The sequence below is a fragment of the Mycteria americana genome, chromosome 2, assembly GCF_035582795.1.
Source record: "Mycteria americana isolate JAX WOST 10 ecotype Jacksonville Zoo and Gardens chromosome 2, USCA_MyAme_1.0, whole genome shotgun sequence".
NCBI classification, from domain to species: Eukaryota; Metazoa; Chordata; class Aves; order Ciconiiformes; family Ciconiidae; genus Mycteria; species Mycteria americana.
In genome coordinates this window covers 173,515,068-173,532,435 of record NC_134366.1, presented here as the reverse complement: position 1 = coordinate 173,532,435, position 17,368 = coordinate 173,515,068, and the positions used below count along the sequence as shown (strand labels likewise).

The following is a 17,368-nucleotide window of genomic DNA, read 5'->3' as shown; positions in this document are numbered from 1 at the left end:
GCAAGGGATATGAAAAGAAAAGTCACTTGAGATTGCCTGAGCTCTGAGGACAATTGCCAGTGCCTGGCCACCTCTTCCAGGCAGTGCTCAAGGCTTTGAGCAGCACCAGCTGCAGCTGCAGAGTCATCATTACCAGCAGAGCTTAGCTCCTTGCTAGAATTAATGGTTCGAGCCTGCTTAATTGCAGGTTTCTCCCCTTTGCCCTGAATGTTAATCCTTTCTTCAGCCATGAAATTGCACAGGGTTTTTGTGAGCTGCCATCTTGCCTGTAATGGTGGCGTTTCAGCTCAGTGAGGCACGGAAAGGGGGACTAGATCACCCCATACCTTCACTTGCGCCCTCTTCCCAAGAACAGCAGAAACAATGCTTCAACATCACATAACATAATTTTATTCGGTGTTTTTGGATACCTATAAGAACTGCCAGCCCTTGCAAACATCTTCATCCCGGGAAGAAGTGGGAAAGAATCTTGAAAATAGCTTTTCAACCTCAGAGAAAATGAAATAAAGAAAGCCTGACTGAGACAGCTTAAAATGTGTGATTCATCGATGGCAGAGCTGAGATGAGATCTGAGAAAGACCAAAACCCTGCTCTAAGCACTGTATCACACTCCTGCAAACTGACGGCAGCAGGGGTGTGGTGGTGAGCTAGATTGTCATGAGGAGATAGGTGTAGGTGCTGGGAAGACAACACAATCAGGGAATAAAATAATCCCTTGAGACCAGGACAGGCTTCGCAGCTCATTCCTGCCCACTCTTGTGATTATTTATGATGCAAAGCGGCTGCAGGGGGTTGCCATGTGGGAACTTTTGTCAGAGGTTGCTTTTGAGACATTATTGCTTCTTTTGCAGAGCCACAATATGTTTCCAGACTCCGCTGAGCTGCAATAGCGTGTGGAGGTTGCAATGCAGAGAGCCTGTCTCACCTCTCATTTGCAAAATGTGTAACTAAGGAGAAAACCCACAGAGTCCTGGTCCCTTCCTGGCAGACCTTCATTCCCTCTTGTTTTGTGCTTGGCTTTTCATAATCTAAAAATCTGGGATAGTTTCCTCTCCAGACAGACTCTGAGCATCAAGAAGGTAAAAAATACTTCAGTAGCTTCAGGGATTGCTGAGAGGGGATTTAAGCAGGAAGCAGAATGAATTTTCCTGGGTGGTCTCATGCATGTCGCTCACACGCTGGGGAAAAGGGAATAGACTGACGGAGGGATGGTCGTAAAGCAGCAGAAAAGAGAGACTTACATCAGAGCTACTGATTTCCATCTCTACGTCACCTAGCAACATTCCAGTTAAGGACTTAACTTCCGAGAAATTGATTCCCTGGGAATTTTCCCATTAGGTGGCACCACTGGCCTTGAGAAGGCTTTCCTCTGCTCTGGCTCCTTCATGCCAGATAGACCTAAATCCCAACGCATAAACCCCCCCACTCCAAAAGCTCAGGAAGAGTTGAAAGAGGAATGGGATTTGTGCAGACACGGGCTGCACAAATCCCAGAGGAGACATGGAAATGACACGGGCTGTCAGTTCTAATTAAATTTGGAGAAAAACTTTTGATAGGGCCCAGCCTATCTTTGCAATGGGCATAACACAGATTCAGGAAAACCCCATGGAGGGACTCCACAGCCTGGCTTCTCTGGGCAAAAGCATGTTATGGCTTCATTAAAAGTGTACAAAAGCTGCTGAGCTGGCTCCTGGTCCCTGAGCCATCCAGTATGCTCCAGGACAACTCATGCAGACTATGGCTTTCTAGAGAACAAAACAAAATGCTCATGTGGTGACACCACCGCACTCCCAGTGATCCTCATACCACGCAGTGTAGCAGACAGTGCATGCACAAGGGTAATTTCTAGGGAAAGCCAATGCTTCGGCTGAACTCAGTAGTGGAAATACCTTTTCTCATTGTCACTGGGTAACGTCAGTTCTGGTATGGCTGCAGGGAGCTGAGTTGTAACTCACAACAATGCTGTTCTTGATGCATATATGAATTGCTGCTAGAAAGGGGGTGATCAGTTTGCCAGACTCACATGCTGATAAAGTCCAAGGTGTCATACAGAGCCTTCCAGAGCTGATGTTCAAAGTTTTTGTTTTGGGTTGGTTTGGTTTGGTTCGGTTCGGTTTGGTTGGGTTTTGAAGGGAGATTCAATTTGAGGACTCAGCACCAGTGTTCCCAGTTTCTGTGGACTCTGTCTAGTGATTAGGTCAGGTTTAGAAAATTTGCCTTGTTGGCCTTTGAGAAGTCAGGTGAGATGAATCCCACCCCAGGAACCTTTTCCAAACTGCTGGGGTTTGCAGAAAAAAGTCCTGCCAGGCTCAGCAGGTCTTTTCTTGTGGTCTTTGTTACCTATCATACTGATGTCCCCCTCTGGCCTTCTAGGAGTTTGGTAATTATCATCAGTTCTGGTAATGCTAAATAGTTCACAGCTCTTAAGGGAAGAGCAAAACAGTGCTCTTTCCACAGAATCAGAGACACCAATGTTTCAAAATAGACAGAGTCTTTAAAGAAAAAATAGACCTGGAGCAGGTCCACACTCCAGACATTAGTAACCCTTCAAAGCAAAGCTTTACATACAAGTAAATACTTATGATGGACCCCACAATAATCATCTAATAAATCATCTGGCTATGCAATCCTTTTTCTCACTTCCTTCAGCATCCAAATGAGTAAAAATATGCCAGAAAGAGTTTTCTGTTCCTGCAGGCTGATCCAAGCTGTATTTGTAGGCTCCTTAGTCACTGAGCTCAAGAAATTGCTCCTGTAAGCATCTTCTGTAGATAAATATAACCAGACCTGCTCTGAACATACAGCCTTGGTTTGTAGATTATTTGGGGGTGGGCAGGGGCAGACTGCGAGATTTCTTCCTCATCCTCTTTCCTAGATAATTGGAAAGACTTACTGGGGTCAATCCCCAACTACCTTCTTCTTATGGATCCTGAGGTCCAGGTGGAGGTGAGAGAGACAGTCAGTAGGATAGATAACAAGGATTAGTCATTTCCATTTCAGGGTTGAGGCCTAATCACTCTTCTGTGGCTCCAAATCCCTGAGCAATATTCTAGGTTCCTCTCATATCAGTGCCTCTACAAGACACAAAATGTAACAGAGGAATCGGTTTTTGGGTTGCCTTGTCTGGTGGCCATGGTCCTTAGTGATGCTCTGGATTCGTTACATACACCTGTTCTAAGCACCATAGAGCTTTCAAGGGCTGGATCTGGCATGTTTCTAGGTCACATATAGGAGACAATTTATAAGTAGAAATGGACAAGAAGCAGAACTCTGTAGCAGTGCTCAGCTGTCCAAAAGGTCCCCACCTCATAAGCACAGAGATGCTGAGACCCTCAGCCACCCATGTGTGATCAGCTCCTCAGTGGGTAGGATCACTGGGGAGCGTAGGATCACCATTAGGATCCAGGGGTGGAAGTGGTTTTGCAGAAAGGAAACCCACTTAGGGTACAATCCTGACGGCTGGGTATTGCAAGAGGTTCCATAGCCTAGTTTGGGAGCCCTAGATATCAGGAACTGTTATCTAATAAACCTCTGTGAGGAAATATCTGCTGCTGTTCAGCTGAACATTCAAACCCAGATTAAATGTATTTTTGACACCTTTCACTACCAGTTTTTTAGCAGTCATGGAAAACTTACTGTGCCTTTCACATATGTATTTTGGGGAGATGTGAATCTGGAGCTGGTGAAAGATGGTAGATTGTCTGTACTGGGAGTGAAAGTCCTCTATTTGCAGAATAAGTTGGTGGGCTGGGCAAACATCTCCCATATCACTGCATGAGTATGCTTGGCTCCCATTCCCTAGCTGGAGAGAGACAGATTGATATGAAAGGAGTAGCCAAGCTCCACAAATAACTCCAGATCCTTCAATGGGCTCTGTGAAAAGATATTAGAAATGTCTGTTCTACGCTAATGCTCGTGGCTCGTCCTCGGACCAAGGTTGCTGTTTAACTCCAGATTTTGGTTGTGTTTTATGATATGGATCTTGGTCTTTAGGTACAGCAAGGAGCCCCACTTTCTTGTTTCTTATCAGCACACCCAAACCTCTCCATACAGAGAAGGGGCTGAGATATTACAGTCCTTGTTTTGGTATTTTGGATATGTCAGACCAGTTTGGAAATGCAATCTCCACATTCTCTCTGATGCTGTTGTTTGTTTTATTGACAGGAGTGCAAACACCTCTGTGCTCCACCCAGTTCTGATCTCTACTCTGCAATTAGCAGCATGTGCCATGGACCAGTGGCATCGCAAGCAAGTCTAATCCTGTGGAAGAAAATAGCACTAGCCAACACAACTGGCATCCAAGTCTGACACCCTAAACAGCACTAAAAAGAAAGAGAGTTTGAGGAATGAGACAAGGTTGTCTCTTCAACACCAGAAGCACAGAGAGAACAGTCTATGTTTGATTGTCCCTTTTACTCTTTTTCTATTCACAATCATCTCTTGAGCCCTCCCTACAATCAAACTGTCTTTCTCTTCATCCTCCATCATCCTTGTCACTTCACATTCAGTTTCCTCATCTGTAGCTTTGTAACTATAGAGAACTAGCTCCATCTCCTTATTTTCCTTGCAAGGACTTGTGAGTGCCAGATCCCTTCTTTAATCTCAAGGTAAGTGTACTCTTCTCTCAGCCCTTCAAGAACACTTGTTTTGTTTCCCTGCTCCACTTCTCTACATCCTCCAGAGTCATGCTATTGTTAAAGTCATACACATACACAGAGGTGATGTACATTGGCAAGGAGCCTGTGTTGGTGCAGATGGTTGGACCACTGCTTTTGAGCCCAGCCTGTCTGTATCCTGTTCCCTGCAAACAACAGCTTTGACTCACAAGCTAATGTCAGCTAACCTTGTCTGAAAAGGTTGAAATGCAATTACGTTCCAACAGGTTTTGTGAAAATTAGTGCCACAGCAGGGCTGAAGTAGCTCAGCTGGGAGAGCGTTAGACTGAAGATCTAAAGGTCCCTGGTTCAATCCTGGGCTTCAGCAAGTGTTTTCCTGTAGTTTTTTTGTGCCTAATGCTGGGCTCTTCAGTACAAGAGAGATATGGAGCTACTGAAGAGACTCCAGCAAAAGGCCATGAAGATGATGAAGGAACTGGAACATCTCTCATACGAGGAAAGGATGAGAGACCTGGGACTGGTTGTCCTGAGAGGTTGTGGAGTCTCCATTCTTAGAAATATTCAAAAGCCACCTGGATGTGGTTGTGGGCAACTGGCTCTAGGTGGCCCTGATACAGCAAGGGTGTTGGATCAGATGACCTCCAGAGGTCCCTTCCAACCATTCTGTGTGTAGTGGAGAAAGACTCAAGTTTATGTCTACAACAGGGAAAAGCAAGGCTAATGTCATCCTCATGTATTTCCATTAGTAGTGGCCACCTGGCCAATCAACACAACCCTACAGGCTGACCAACGAGTCAACAAACAGCTGTGATTAAGATTAGGGTATCAGAAGACATATAAATAAAAGCAGGTTTATACATTCCTATCCTTACAGAACCGTTTATTGAGTTCAACTTTTTCCCTTTTTCAGATAAGCTAATAGCTCTGTGGACAGAGACTGCTTCAAAATTATCTCATCACCCGCTCTGAAATCCTAGTGTCTGTCATCTGTTGCAAGATCTGCAACACTACGTCACGCGCAGAGCCCCCAAATAAACTTCCGTTCTCATTTAAGACACCATCTGTGTCCCATTTCTGCAGCGCTTGGCAGAGATTGCTTCTCTTCTATGGTATGTTTGTTCCCCTCGCTGAGCTACAGCCTTCTTTGGAGGTGGGAAAGTCAGCGGGTGGAACGGATGCCAGCTCTGTGCAAATGGAGATCACTTTGCTGTGACTATGTCCTTGGGTAGCAGAGTGCTCTTGGTGTTCAGCCTTGGTCAGGTGGTCCTGGAGCAGACTCAAGGGCAGCCCCACAGAAGACCTAGAGCCAATACTACAATGGCTACAAGAAAGGGAAGAGGCTTCACTGGGATGTTGGCTGTTAATGAGGGCAAGAGCAATGAGGTGAGGAAGAGCCAAGTTGGGGACATCATGGACAGGTCCAAATGCACTGGAACACCCAATTGCTCTGGGTCTTTTTACCAGGTAATCGGTGGAGTTCATAGTCTTGTCTTCCTATTATGCAATTAAATTAAGCTTTATTGCATAATTCAGACAGCTGCAACCCACAACAAAGCCTAAGTAGCCTTAGCTTAGGCTCTCCATCAAACCAGCTGAAGGATCTGTGCAAATTGCATCGCTGTGCCTCAGTTTCCCTAGCTGTAGCAGTGACGCCTGCCTTCCCTTGCCTTCCCCAAGTGTGATAAGAGTTAACTTGCAGGTGAAAGTACTCTGTGTTCTCAGCTTGTTTTTGTGTGTTATCCCAGCACGTGTCCCCACGGATGATGCTGTATTACTCACACACCTCTCAAGTCCTCTTTTTCTCTAATTCCTTTTATTTGCAAGAGCTATGAACAGTCATGCTATCCAGGAAAACACAGCCTTCATAATGCTGGCATCAGCGTCATTGAGCTGTGCTCAGGAGACTGTTCCTTAGGAACTCCTATGACTTTCAGGTGAATTTACCTCAAAGTTGGTCCAAGGGGGGGGTGATAAGAAAGAAGAGGACAGCTCATCTCAGAAGAACAGCGAAAGATGAAGTAAATAATGAGGAAATAGTGTAGGAAAGAGGATGACAGACTGGAGTTGATGTAAGAGACTACAGAAGCCTGGGTCATCACTGATACAGACCATTGTAAATGGCCAAGAGGGACTTTGGGATTCATCTGGAAAGGGAGTCTATCACATAAATGGAGATGAGAAAAACTTGGAACATTTTGCTTATCATGGCAAAGGCTAGGAGAGATTGAGTATTGTCTGTGTGTATCTGGAGGAGATAAACACCAAGGATGAAGAATATGTGGTTGAGCTAGAAGGCAGCATTATAAGGCATGTGTTTAAGCTGGTTAAGGATGTGTGCTAGCTGTAAATTCAAAGTTTTCTACCAGTCAGTATACAGCAGCTCTCAGTGAGCTCTTTCCTGTCCTTCAGGAAGGGCAACAGCTGCCAGAGAAGTCTTGGAGTGGGTATTCCAGGAAGGGTTTTACAACACGCGGTGGCTGGGAACCACCTTCCCATCCCTAATTTTCATTTTGCTGCACAACGTCTCTGTTGCCACAGTGGCTGGTCACACTGAGGATACTCAGGTTTCATTAGACATAACAAAGTGGATGAAGAAGGCATGATGAATCAAAACCTTCTCTTCTCCATTCTCCTTCCCTGAGTAATTTTTTTAAATTTTTTTAAAGAAAAGCTGAGATCTTGTATAAGCCACAAAACCCAGGGAAACACCTAGGTTTTAGCCTACTTTTGGAGTTGTTGTATTCCTCTTTGCTTTTGAGATTGTAGCCCAAAGTTCCCCTTGGACACTGCTTGCTTACCTTTAAGCATCCAGTGGTACCGTCATCCATAAACTAATTAATGTCATGTGAAGACTGCCATGTCATCAACCCGTCATGACAAAGATGAAGGATTTAGAGAACAACAACAGGCATAGGAGATATAGGAAGGTAGGACCAATGTGGGATGTTATTGTCTATAAATTCTCAGTCTTACTTAGAAGAAACTAACATGCCTGACTCTCGCTGGCATCAGCCCATGACCATGGTAGGCAGTGACATGGGATGGAAGTGTGGGTTACATCAAGGGATCTCCATCCCTACAGAATAGGTATAATTCTGGCTCAAACCACCTGTCAGGAGGGAGTCAGATCCCGTAAGCAAGTGGAATAGGGAAGGAGGTAGCTCTGACCTTGCCCTTCACCTCCAGCTAGTTATTTCTAGGGAGGGCAAAGTGAGAAACAACACTCGGTCGCATTATTCACTAGGGAGCAAGCTCTTTTTGCAGTTTTGTTCTCCAGCCATTCCAGCTCTCCAATTGATAACAAAACATTAAAAGAGACAACTTTGACTCCACAGGAGTGGAATGGATGGCCAGAGGTCCATCAAACCGTGGGTCAATCAGCAGAGGGTGGTTTGAGAAAATCTCTGATATAGGGAGCTATGGAACAACCTTTCCTTTGGTTATACCAGCTGCCAAAACTAGAGGTGCTGAGACATCTTCAGCTGTCAGTTGCCTCGGTGTTACCATGTTTAATAACCCTGATACATCTGTCCACGCAGATTTTGCCTAAAACAGTTAAAACTCTTTCTTGATCATTGTTGGTTGATGGAGTCTGTTACTGGTTGCAGATAATTCTGGTGCCCTTGCTCATTTTGGCAAGAGAAGTGGCCATCACATGGAAGTAGGGACAAGAGAGAGGTGCCTCCAAGCCAATCTCCACCAAGTTGAACTGATTTAAGGGCCTCTTTCTTCCCTTCCTGTATTCACATAGAGACCCACATTCACTCGAATCCCAGTTATGTGCATGCTCACTGGACAGGCTGTGTATGGGTGTAGTTGGTCTGCTCTCAGACTAGCCTCTGGAAAGCTTCATTAAAAGCGAGCAGTTTCATGAAAAGACATGGCAGGGAGGGAAAAAGATCCATAATCTCATTTTCAGCTTTTCTTCAACTCTACATTGGACTGTCCTCCACCCCTTTCCAACTGTTCTTCTCCTGTCCCCCACAACAATAAAATGAGCTGGCAAAGGTGGCTGCCACGGGGTGGGGGTGGACATGGGAGAGAAGTTGTGGTCCCTGGGAGTGACAGCAGCAACCCTTCAGCAGGGAATAGGAATAACTAGTAACACATTTCTAGAGCACTGACTTGCTCGCTGTCTGTGCTGCCCGCCCCCGCAGCTCGGCTGGCCTGCCAGCTCCAGGCTGAGTACACCCACCTGCGAGAGGGAGCCAGTCTGAACGGCAGCAAGGGAAAAGTTCACCTGGAGGGGAAAGCAAGCTCTCCCTGGAGGAGGTGAGAGGAGGACGGGGGATCCTGTGAAATACCGTGGCTGCATTTTGAGAGGGACTTTCTGGACTGAACCTGATCTGGGAGTATGTAAGATGGGAGAAGGGAGAGGCAAGGGGGGCTCAAAGAGGTGTGATAGCATCCTTACCAATGTGCTATAGAGGGGAACGGATCATCCAGAATGTTTAGCTCATTTAGATTAAAAAATCTATCGCATATTCCTCAGGAAATCTCTCTTCCACATTTGCAAACACTGCTTGACTTGGCTACAGTGTGTAAGAGCATCTTTTAACTATTTATCTAGACTGCCGCCAGCTCTGGGATGGGACAATCCCCCAGCAGTGCTGGGGGATTAATGCTGCAGATGGCTATAGGCATATTTGCAGGTGTTGAGATGTCTGCAGTGTTTTGCCTCCTTCTCATGACATCTCCCATCTCATTTTTTTGCCTTGTTTATGTTTTGTCTCCTCCAAGAGGACATGTTTGACCCACCTGGGGAAGTCATGGCTCACTTCCCACCACTCATAGCTGAGGTTCTCACAGGTCATGCCAGGGATGCTGGCACCTCATTCCTACATGTGTCAATTGGATTCCTTATTAGCACATGCACAAGCTGTTTGTATGTTTCTAGAGGTATGATCTCTTGATGTCGGGTCCTGCTCCCCTGGAAAAAAATCTTTGGGAAGGTCCTAGCATGCAGCTCCAGGCTCCTGCTGTACTGTGTCACTGTGTTTCCCCTGTCGCGCACCAACGCAGGAACCTTTACAGGGCTGGCAGGAAAAAGATTTTCTGTACTGCCACTTCTCAGCCAACCACAGCTGAGAAGACTTGAGGAAATAAAAGCTCCCTTATCTTCTTGGGTGACCACATGCCATCCATGAATTTGGTAAGGACTTAGTCCTGAGCTAGAAACAAATGCTCTCTCTGTCCTGTTGCAGACTCAATGGCTGGTGCTGGCCAGGATCAAGAGAGCTGAAAGTCTGGCTTTAGAAGCTCATCTCCTGGAGTGACTTCAGTTCCAGAGAGCTATCAGAGGCTCAGGATTTATATTTCCTAGATGCTAAGACCCTTTCCTAAGGGTAGTGTAGGTACAATTATGCAAACCTTACAAGCCAAGTGCTCTAACACTTGAGTTGAGCTGCAAGAGCTGTGTGCCTATGAATTGCGGTCTGTAACAAATACAAGGTAATTTGTGTTGCCTGAGCACATGGTAGGGCTAAGGTTGTGTGTGGGTACCTCACATTTGCTCCAGAAATACCAAGCAGCTGAGAGGTGCTAATCTATTTAGGGGGGAAAGCTGACTGCCTCTCCAAACCCTGAGCTAACAGATCTTTCCCCAGGGAAGAACTGAAATTACAAAGGAGCTGATTTTTACCTCTACTGACTATACTGAGAGGTCAGGAAAAAAAAGAGCTCTTAACTTAGAAACTTCAGTTGAATGTTTAAAGCTAGAGGTGATGATTTGAGACCTTAAGGCCTAAAAATCCTTGGGTTGAAAAAAAACCCGCACTTTCAAGGGCTTTGCAAGCCTTCTAGTCCTGGTTTTATCCACATATGCTTGCCTTTTTTTTTTTTTTCTTATTGGCTCCAACACTAGGGAGCTTGTATGGCAAATCTGTAGCCAAGGTAAAGTCTGAACTCTGCTTTGCAAGCTTTCAGGCTGGCGCTGTAGCTGCAAAACTAGCTTCCCTCAAGCAACAGGCAATTCAGCACATCTGTGGCCACCCATCAGGATCTGTAATGGGGTGGCTTTAAAATCAGCAGGCAACTCTACTGCCTCTCACTCGGTCCGAGTAAAGAAAAGCTGCCGCTGTTTTCTATGCTAATTTTATGGTTTTCAAAAGCCCATTTCATTTCTCCTCCTCCTCCATGTACTTCTCTCTCTCTCTCCTTCTCTCTCACTCCTCATGCGGAGGTGCCAAAGCCTCCTCTGTCAATTTGTGAGAACTTCTGCTTGAAAACTAGAGCAGAGAATCACCCACGTAACCAGGCTGGCATGAAAATATCGGAGGCAGAGACACTGACTCAAAATGACTCGAGGAGTTTCCCCGTGTCAGGGTGAAAGAACTGGGAGCCTGGAATCAACTCCACCAAAATCCCTGGGGGATGAGAGACCTGTCCAGCATCTTCTGACCATGGCCAGTGAAACTGCGCATTAGAAAGATGTTTTTGCATTTGTTTCTACTGTCTGTTCATTTTTAATTTTATCTGTTTTCTGCTTGCCTGGGACTTGCAGTGGTCCCAGTTCTGCTTTTTTTTTTCCATGAAAAAACTCAGCAGGGCAGGCTTTCTTCTAGACATTTCCAATTGCTTATAATGAGGGATTATAGGCCATGGTTGAATTTCCTCAGACCGAAGCAAAAGAGAAGTTTCCAACCCATGTGGCACAAGTCAAGTAGCTTAAAAAGATGATATAAGTGTAGTTTAAAGCCTTACATACTATCTAGTAATTAAAATCACTCCTGTACTTGATTCTTGTACTTTTTACATTAACTACTTTCTTGAATTTGCAGAGCTTTGCCGAGGATGTTTTCTGTGCTGCAAATGCTTGTTGGGAACCAAACTGAAATCCACCCACCCTTCTGCATGGACTACCAAACTCTCCCCAGTCTGTCACCTCCTGGGTGCTCCCAAAGGCTGACAGAAGAGTATTCACTCTTGCCCCAGACTGAATCCCACCCGGGGCAGGGAGATGAAAAAATCTCCGTATCTCATAAGCGACAGCAGGAGCTCCACAGCCCTCTTTCTCTGGGCTTTTTTGAACACAGTTTGCATATTTAAATAGCCTACTTCCACTCGTAATGAGCAGTGCTTCATGTTCTTTCCTTTTCCTCCACTAACACCCTGCAGTCACAAATAAAATTAGACTTCGCTATTCAAACCGAAAATAAAGGATAGCCCGTTGCCCCAGAAGTTAACAGCCCAAACACTTAACAGCCCAAAAAACAATCTAAATTGCAATTAATTAATCAGCCATAGATACTAAAGCCAAGACCCTTCAAAGGTACTTTGACTGTCTATTTACTTTAGTACCTCTAAGGAACTGAGCTGGATCCAAAAAACATTTTGTTACTCTCCAGTTTTAGCGTTCAGTGTTCAGAGCAGGTCCTGGACAGTTGCTGCATCTGAAAAAGGAATTTCTGTCTTTCTCCTTTTTTTTTTTTTTTTTTGTATGGCACATGATCAAACCCTATTTTAGGACATCCTGAATGGAAGAACTGCCCTGATCCTCATATCCGCTATCTAGACCAACAATGTATAAGTCATGCACAACATCAAGTTCACCAGGTGAACTAGGACGCTGTGCCTTTCAAAATCCAAGCAGCTCCCACTGCAAAAGGCAGGCAGGGATGGCTTTGTAGCTCTAAGCTCAGTTTTTGGAAAAGCTGACAGTTCAGCTGAGCTCTTAGGAACAGCTGGACTCCCCAACGGATGGTGAAGAGTTGGCTCCCAGGTCATGGACCGCTGCCCAAGGCTCCTTGGGGCAGAACTTCTCCTCAGTTTTAGGTATTTAATGCAGGAAAGACCTCGGTTACCCTAGGCTCCTTCTAAAGTCAATGGGGAGAGTTGGTGCCTCAGAGCATGATTCAAATTTCAGCTGCCAAGATGTCAGAGGCCAACCTCACTGGCTCAGATGGGCTGAGAAAGGGCAGGGCTGAACACCCACAGAACTAATCTGCTGTCATAGGGTCTGGATGGCAGCTTCTGCGCACCCACTGCTTCAAGGACTGCAGGGTGCATCTCAATACGAGCACAGGTGGTCTTCATCACAGTCTGGACTCTACACAGTTGCACAAAAGCGTGTGTTACCTTTACGACCGCACACAAGCTTCTGTTCATGGCATAGTACTGCTACACCTCCAAGAGCTCTGCACTGCAGCACAAACCAAGCCTTAATGTCTTTATGCTTGGAGTAGTAATCGCAGGATTATTGCTCCCATGGCGTGCAAATAATAATCCTTTCTTTTCCTCATCTTGTAGCTGCCATGTAATTTAGAAAATTAATCTTTAGAGCTGGCAATATCTTTTATTGTCTGTGTGTGTTGTCTGTCTCTGTCATGGCTAGCTCTCTCCGTCAGATCTCAGAGCACTTTTCAAAGCAGCTCTGGAGTACTTTGCCCAATTTTCTGATGGGTGAAACTGAGGCATGAATAAAAGAATTGCCTTGTCCTCAAGCTAGGCATTTGCAGAGCAAAGGACAAAGCAGACATGCAGTCCAATTAGCCCATATATTACAGTAGGTCCTACAAGAACATAAAAAGAAAGCAATAGCAGAAGAACTCCATAGGAACGCAAACTATCACAAAAACAATCAGCAAAATAGAGAAGGTGATGCTGGGACCATGCATGCCTCACCCCATGATCTTTTCATCAGGGCAGCTATATTGACACTGCAGCAGTGATCCACAGTGACTAAAAATCAGAGGTCTGGGGTCTTCTGTCAGACCTCATAAAACACAACCAAGCAAGCACTGCATATGCAGTAACCCCTGGTGTGATCTGCATTCAGTACTTTCAGTGGGAACTTTCCCAGGCGTACTAAAAAATAGACCCAGTCATGCTCCTACAGTGACCACATGCCTTGCAGGGTTTTTTTCCTATGTACCTTTTTTTTTTTTTTTTTCTCTGGAGGAAAGGGTTTTAAGCTCCTGCTGAGGATTTCCCATTTACTGATGTTTCAGTGCAGGCTCTCTCATCTCAGCAGCAGTGAGATACAGCTCTGGTGCTGTGCGGTCAGGGTGGATGTGTGCAGACCGATCCATGCCAGCGCGCTCTCAGTGGGAAAGGTGGAGAGAGGTGTCACAAGAATAGGGGAGAAAGACAGCAGCAGCAAATTGGGACTGAAGCGATTAAGAGAAAGGCAGAAATCACTAGAAAAAGCAGAAAATCAGAGCTGAAGGGCACTGGCAGAGCTGCGAGCATTTGTGGGGGAGAGCTGCGGGCTGGAGCAGCGCTGTGCTGAGGCTCAGGAAGAGGCGATTATCGGGGTTTGACATGCGCTGATTGATCAATGTGGGGGCCCCGGTTCCGAAGGGACATGAACGGCGGTGAGAGGAGGGAGCTCTCCCTCCTCCCAGTCCATGTGTGTGGGCTGGGTGAAGGTGCTGGCAGGGCAGCCGCCCCCACGCTGCCTGCCTCCCACCACCATTATTCATCCTGCACCTTCCCTCGCCGCCTCCCGGTGAGCAAGCACCACAGAGCGCGGGGCCGCTTTTAACCCTTCTTTGAGCCAAACACAAGGAACCTTGGCAACTTTTGCCACTGAGGCTTGAGTCAAAGCTGTTTCAGCCAGGAGGGGACCAGGTCGTCGGGAGAAGGAGCCGGAAAATAAGCTGCTCTCATCACTTCTGGCGTCACTGCATTATGGTCTCTGGGGATTTCTTTATGTCCTGCAGTGTGAACTTGAGGGCCTGATTGCATCAGTGGGAGCCTTTCCTTTGCCTTCCCACAGCTGTGGATCAGGCTTCAAAGCAATTTGATTGCAGCTACCTCCTTGTGCTGGACTGCAGCCGTGTTAGAGGTGAGCAAGCCAAGCAGTCACTAGCACCTCCACGTGAACAACAGTGCCAGCTTAGGTCACGCATCCTCCAGTACTGTCCATGAACCCAGGAAGGAGTAAGAACAGGGCAAATGCACATGATATTCCCCCAAAAATCTCTTCCAGCCCTATTGACTGTTTTAAGTTCAGGGATTTCCTCAGCTGGCTGTGGTTTATCTGTTCAGCAATCCATAATAAAGCTCTACTCCAAATGCTTATCTTATCTTCATTGTGGCAGACCCTCTAGACTGCCTGAGATAAGGGTGCTGGTGGCCCACCAAGTGATGGAAACACCAAGCCCTCTTCAGGGAGAGTTATAGTGCCGAAAGCAAAGACAACTGGTCTGTCCTGCTTGATGGGACTAAGGCCATCTGGTAGGGCACACCTATCATGGTGCTAAAATCTCTTTCCCCCACCACCTTATCAGAAATAGATTCGTTATGTCCAAATCACCTCTTGGGAATGGTTCCTGCCCCCTGTTATCCCCTGAACTGTATCTGGACATTGCCTGGGAGAGCACGAGTTGGCACATTTAAGCAGTGTGCAGGAGCACAGGGCAATGATCAAGCCCAAGCGCTGACCTTACTTAGCCTTCCAGCACGCTTGTTAAACCATGAGTCTAGCACCAGGTCAAAATATTGTTTAGCAGGACTGCTTGAACGTTAAACCTGTGCCATCCCACTGCTCTCTGACTCACTATCTGTGCATCTGGTATCTGATTTGCTGCTGCCCTTAGGACCCAAGGCTGCATTTCTCCAGTGTGGTAGACAAGGTCAGAGCAGTTCAGCATAGCCACAGTGTGTAAGCTGTTCTTAAAGCTGAGAGCAATGCCTGGGATGTACATATACAACTGCCTGAGGTCTGTTTTCATAAGAAAATGAGGGCCCAGGCATATACCAAATTTTATATAATTTAATCCTGCACATGAAGCGTGCAGGGGGTTCTGACCTACACTTATCCAGTTTGGGGACCAGGAAACTCATTCCCAATTTAGATGAAGACGTAGACAGTAGGAGTAAAGGGTCAAAGGGAAGGTGTTTTCTACTTGGTGCATCCTTGAGCCAGAGGATCCTGCCTGAGTACGTCAGGTTTGCAGTGATGGGTGAGCAACTTATAATTCCTGAGCTATGCAGGAGGGCAATGCATGTTCTGGCCCTACTGCTAGTGGGTGGTGGCTGTTGATAGAGGCATTTTCCCAGCAGTACCTATGGTGTCTCTTCAAGCCTTAAGCAGGTCATGATGTCATTGACTTACGCACAAGTCGTTATGCACATCTTGATCAGGGAAGTCATCTCCTGGAAGTACTGCAGGATCTGATAGAGTTACATCCAGAGATTAAAGAGCACCGCCAGAATGAAAAGGAGAAAAAAGAGGTCTCTGCCCTATTATAGAGGAGAGACCGGATGAGTATTGGGGTTGATCTTTGAGAAATCAATAGTCAAAGGTTCACTGCTTCTCACTTCTTTTTTTGGGAGATGAACTGGCAATTCAGATCTTGTCTCTGCTGTTTGCCTGAAGGACTCCACAGGTCAGGAATTAGTCAGAAAGGGTTGGAGAACAAAACACAAACCACAGTTACTCAGTCATAGAACTCTTTGGGGTGCCTACACATTGAACACTATCATTTTATAAAGGTCAGCGTAAGAACAGAAAAGGTTCAAGAAAGAGTAGGAAGCTTCATCAGAGGTCTGGAGCTGTTTCTCTATAAGCAACAGGTAGATACACCGAAACTCTTCAGCCTGGAAAAAGACAAATTTTAGGGAGAGGAATTGCTTCAAGGCCAGTTGTGATGCAGACTAAAATTAACTCTTTTTGACAGGGTATTTTTCCTTTTCCTAAATCAGACTTTTGATTTCCTGCATGGCCCCATACACCAGTTGGTCAACATTGCTACCTCTTTATGGGGCACTCCATGACATAGGACTAGGAACAGGCAGTTGAAGGTTGTGTGAACAACAAAAAACCCCACCTTTTATCACTATTTTTGCTGAAGCTCTTGAACTGTAAATCTATGTCCCTGTTTCATAGACTCAGAATGGTTGAGGTTGGAAGGGACCTCTGGAGGTCACCTGGTCCAACCCCCTGCTCAAGCAAGGACACCAACAGCCAGTTGCCCAGGACCATGTCCAGGCAGCTTTTGAATATCCACAAGGATGAAGACTCCACAACCTCTCTGAGCAACCTGTGCCAGTGCTCAGTCACCATCACAGTAAAAAATATTTCCTGATGTTCAGAGGGAATCTCCTGTGTTGCATTTTGTGCCCATTGCCCCTTGTCCTGTCACTGGGGACCACTGAAAAGACCCTAGCTCTGTCCTCTTTGCACCCTCCCTTCAGGTACTCATATACATTGATAGGATATCCCCTGCTACTTTTCTTCTCCAGGCTGAACAACTCTCTCAGCCTTTCCTCATAGGAGAGATGTTCCAGTCCCTTCATCATCTTCACGACCTTTTACTGGAGTCTCTTCAGTAGCTCCATATCTCTCTTGTACTGAAGAGCCCAGCATTAGGCACAAAAAACCTACAGGAAAACACTGCTGAAGCCCGGGATTGAACCAGGGACCTTTAGATCTTCAGTCTAACGCTCTCCCAACTGAGCTACTTCAGCCCTGCTGTGGCACTAATTTTCACAAAACCTGTTGGAATGTAATTAACTTTCAGACCTTTATTGTTCACACTGGCTTGGTGGACACTTGACTCTTGTCCTGTCACTGGACACCACCAAGAAAAGCCTCACTCCATCTTCTTTACGTCCTCCCTTCAGATACTCATATACATTGATAAGATTGTTCTGAGCCTTCTCCTCTCCAGGCACTCCATGGGACGTTGTGCATGGCTGAATCACAAAGAGTTTCAGAAGCAATGAGAGAAATGCAGAAAGTGAGTTTCATTAGAAAGTGTTACACACAGGTTGCCCTAAAACCTTTCTTCAGCTAGGAGCTGGGA

At 46.0% G+C, this 17,368-nt stretch overlaps 2 non-coding genes across 2 annotated transcripts; one reads left to right on the top strand and one right to left on the bottom strand.

The window, feature by feature from the left end:
* The first annotated feature begins 4,910 nt into the window (after positions 1-4,910).
* TRNAF-GAA (transfer RNA phenylalanine (anticodon GAA)) lies at positions 4,911-4,983 on the top strand. The gene has a single exon. It is a non-coding gene; the product is annotated as a tRNA-Phe (tRNA).
* An 11,974-nt stretch (positions 4,984-16,957) lies between these two features.
* TRNAF-GAA (transfer RNA phenylalanine (anticodon GAA)) lies at positions 16,958-17,030 on the bottom strand. Its single transcript has one exon. It is a non-coding gene; the product is annotated as a tRNA-Phe (tRNA).
* Positions 17,031-17,368: the final 338 nt, after the last annotated feature.